This window comes from Notothenia coriiceps, unplaced genomic scaffold (assembly GCF_000735185.1).
Source record: "Notothenia coriiceps isolate Sejong01 unplaced genomic scaffold, NC01 NC01_scaffold00026095, whole genome shotgun sequence".
Taxonomy (NCBI): domain Eukaryota; kingdom Metazoa; phylum Chordata; class Actinopteri; order Perciformes; family Nototheniidae; genus Notothenia; species Notothenia coriiceps.
In genome coordinates this window covers 237,103-241,877 of record NW_011358796.1, presented here as the reverse complement: position 1 = coordinate 241,877, position 4,775 = coordinate 237,103, and positions in this window count along the sequence as shown.

The following is a 4,775-nucleotide window of genomic DNA, read 5'->3' as shown; positions in this document are numbered from 1 at the left end:
AATAGATTAGGGGCCAAAAGGCCTTAGCAAACAGATGGGACTTGACGGCCCTGTTGAAAGCGTTAAGCGTGGGATGGTCCAGTAGCGGAAAAGGTGCGGCTGCAACACTGGCGAAGGCTTCTGTCCACTCTCTAAGGTCGAGCAGCTATGTGTCGCGACGAGCTGGGTTGTTAGCAGGCCAGAGCTGAAGACCCGACGTCCGAGTTCCGTCGGAGGGTCATGGTGGGAACAGTCGGATGTGTCACGGATAAAACCTCTAGGCCCCATATGTGGCATTGTGGTCAGCTGCCAGGTACTTGAAGGCCGCAGTTCCGGGTGAGGGGCAGTGGGCGTAGCAGAGTCGAGTAACTATTGGGGGTCATGGCACAATGGAGCGCTGTGGTGAGGAAGACGACTCAGAGTATATGCGGGACTTAACGCGCAGACAGTGTCCGAGGTGGATGAGGAGGTGGGAGTGATGTGCTGCCACGGCTTTGTATGTGTGAGTACCCCTGGCAGCACAGTTTTTGAACATACTGGAGGCCTGACCAGGGTTTTGTTGGGGACCCAAAGAGGACACCATTGCAAGTAGTCCAAGCGGGAGGTGACAAAAACATGCGACTAGGGCGTTTCTGCAACCGACTCCGAGAGCTGACGGTTCGGAGTCGGCAATGTTCCTTAGATGGAGAAGGCCGATTTGGTAACAGATTTGACGTGGGAGTGGAAGGAAAGGGTGGAGTCAAGGATGACACCCAGGTTGCGGGCTTCAGGAGATGGGGAGATGGAGCAGCCAACTTAAATCTACTTCCATTCGTAGAGTTAAGATATTCCCTCCCCTGCAGGAGTGGCTAGTGATGTTGGGATGATGGTTTGCGCCGTCTATGTCTTAAAATTTTCCAGCTTTACAAACAAGTTACCTTCCATGTTTTACTTTAAATTCATAATAATAATAATAATAATGTCATTTATACACCACCTTTCATACAAGGGGGTATATTCGTATAGTAGGATTTACAATAAAGTTAAGGAACAACAATACAAATAAAAAAAGGTGCAGATACAAAGCATAAGAGTCAAACTTAATTATAAACATATATTCACTCCACCATCTGCCCCCACTCCCCCCCACGTCACGTCACAACATTATTAACAGCAGTATAGAAATTGAAAATGCTTTATCAGGTATACAAATATACAGTATAATACAGACACCACTAAATATAAATCGATATTGACATTTTAAATAATATGAGGACACTCATCAAATTCAGTTAGACACTGGGTATCCAGGCGGGGGGAGTTTGTATTATGTGCGGGTCGGAGATAAATTACAGCTTCTTAAATGCGATTGAAAGATAAGGAGCATAACAAGTAAAACATTTTGTAAATGATCACCCCAACTCTCTGAATATTTGCCGTTTTGAATCCTGAACACCACCGTCAGATTTCCATCTTCATCGGCCGAGCTTTCAACATCTACCCGCTGTCCTTCTTCCTGAACCTGGGCAGGAGGCACAAGATCAAAGGGAACTTCCAGCACATGATGATGTTCGCAGGTTAGATTATATTACGACGTCCCTCAATAATCTATTGATATAATGCAGCTCTAATATTCAGTTAGTCTGAAGTGTTTGTCAGTATATTTGAAATGACTAGGTTAGCTCCGTTAGCTAGCTAGCTTACAGCAGATCTGCAGTAATATCAGACAGTCATGTGATCGCATTGTTAAAATAAGCCCATAAAACATTTTAGGTAAATTTCCAACAACAGAGACAGTTCAACTTTATAATCCTGAACATCACCAAGCGCTCCGGTCCCAGCTGTGTGCGTCACTTTTTAGTGTCCCCTGGTTTCCGTTGTGTTTTTTTTAAACGCATATTTCATCAAGATTGTGGGTGTTTTCCAAATGCTGCACTTGTGTTTTCAAATTGGTGGCGATCCAAAGGATTTATTGTCATATGTACAGCAGCTACAGTGTAGTAATGCAATGAAAAACTGAAGTCCCAGGCTCCTCCCACAATGCATCATAAATATATATAAGACATAAAACAATAAAACTCATGCAAGAAGAAACGGAACAGAAATTAAATGCAAGTGCGAGACCATGTTGCAAGTGACCAATGTCCAGGTAAAAGCGTAATAAGTAAAATATGTACGTGTAAAATAGCATAAGATGAGCTAAAACTGAATAATTAAATACTGTACAAGGATGAACTAAAGCTTATTGTAGTAAAAGTGAAATATGTGGGATGCAAACAGATGAACCCTTCATGTGCAGATATTTATTAATTTGCTGATGTTTTTGGCACATTTGTGTTTTTAGTATTTGCATAGTTTCTGAACTTGCAGAGCGTTTCTCCTACTGAAAATGTTTTTGACCTTGGAGCTCGTTTGCACATATCGGCCACCATACTCTAATATGATTGGCTGATTCATGTTTTTTTGTTTTTTAACGTGCAGGTCTGCGTGGAGCGATGGCGTTTGCGTTGGCAATCCGCGACACAGCGACGTACGCCCGGCAGATGATGTTCACCACCACGCTGCTCGTCGTCTTCTTCACCGTCTGGGTGTTCGGGGGGGGCACCACGCCCATGCTGTCCGTCCTGCACATCAGGTGAGACATGTTGTTTTTGTACATCTGCATCTCCTTTGCATTTGGATAAAATCTTTACAATTCAACTTTTTCCAGCTGTGAAAATGAGCCTGGAATCTCAAAATAAACCCAGAGTGTCTCCTCTCTAGGAGATCTGAGAGATGGTTATAAAAAAGTGAAAGCTGATCAAGGGATATTTATTTTTATTTTTATTTGCTAGGGACAAAACACTTAAAACAGTGCAGAACACACAATATTGAAAACAGTGATACTCATGGAGAGAGATACAGGACGGAAAAAAGGGTAACACAAACTCCTCTGTATTTCAACATTTTCCAGATATGAAAATTATACTTCTTATAAAATAATGTTCTTAATAATAAATAAAGATGAAAAAAATATAAAAAATACGAAATATATCACTTAATTTTATTCTGTAACAGTTACAGTATTATTTTACAATAAAAATGAAATGTGCACATTGTACTAGTGTTTGTGTCCAGGAGATGGAGCCAGAAATCTCCGCTGCTTTTAAATCACAGCATTCAATACAAGGATTTCAAACACTTCAGTGTGTGTGTGTGTGTGTGTGTGTGTGTGTGTGTGTGTGTGTGTGTGTGTGTGTGTGTGTGTGTGTGTTCTGAATACAGATAACATTGAGTATTTCCCACCATTCAAACAGGCCTCTGAACACTGAATATGCTTAATGATTGGTAATGATAACTTCTCTTTCAATCAGGCTACATGTAAAAGTATGTTTTTGTCAGTTTTTTCTACCACTAGGTGTCTATAGTCTAAGTTTGGTTTAGAAACTTCCACGTGATAATTGGCAGAACATATTTTGGAGGCATTTCCTTCCATTAGAGAGCGCCCACATCTCGGGGCAGGACCTTGGGCGTTAGGCCCAGCTCAGATTGTATGCTTCGCTGCTGCGCTCAAAGTTAAATCAATTTCAAATGTGCCCTTGTTTGTCGGTGACCTTTTTTAATGCATGCGTTAAGCTGGATTTATGCTTCTGCCGAGATAAATCTAAATGTATATGCAAACCTATGCAGAGCTTGGTTTTACGTTTGGAGGCTTGCAGAGAGCTGAATGTGTACACATAGCAAACGATAGAAAACTAAATCCCCTTACCAAGACACTTATCATTATTGGCCAACTCACAGTGTGGTTCATTGCACTTATGAATCCAAATTCTTTCACATGTGTTGCATGGATGAAGTTGCTTATTTACACTAGCATTGGTGTGAAATGGAATCCAATTTCCTGATTCCTGACTACCTTTGCATTGTGTTTTACTCTATGTGACGCCACTTCCTGGTTGATGTATAGTTTGTTACACTTATTTATTCTTCTATAAAACAACCACACACACATTTTCTGAATAACATCCTTGTATGTCCACTTACATGTTCAGAAACATATACTACCTTACAACGAATCCCTGTATTCTCGATGTGTCTTTCTTTTCATCTGTTTATTTTATTTTCATTTAAAATGGTTTTAATCGCTGAATTTCTACAATATAAGGTGTTATATAAATAAAGGCTCAGTTGAGGTAAGCTATATATATATACATCTGGAGGTTTTCTGCTGCCAGCTGATAAGACTGCTGATCAATAAGAATAAAAATCCTGCTCTTTATTTATTTGTGAAGATGTGGGTGTGTTTGGGGGGGTGGAGGGAGAGCACAGGCCAGGAGATCTCACAGAAATGATACGCTCCCTTAACCACCTCGCCTTTTTTTAAATCTTGAACATAACACCCTGCTCTCTGCATGCATAGGAATTTGTTTTGCATTTCACGCTCCACCAAAATGTGTTTTTCCTCTCATACATTTTCCTCCTGTTCTGATTATATTTTTACACACCCTTTTTCCCCCCCACATTGTTGTCATCTTCCTTCCTTCTTTATCCGTCTCCAAGCTCATCCCCTCCTCTTCCTCACCCCATCCCAAGTTAAAAAGCCACACATCTAATGCTGCTTTGCTTCATCATTTTACAGTGTAGCTGCTAAGCCCTGAGCATATCCCTTGTATTTCTTGTCGCTGCCTCAGTAACTATTTACCCTATCAACTGTGTTCTGTTTTGTATATTCAGTGCCTGCTCTGGGTAACCTTAATCCCTGAGGGTGAAAAAGAGACAGAAATGGAGAGAAAGGGAAGTGAGGCCTTTGTAAAATCCCACCCCGACATACTGGTATT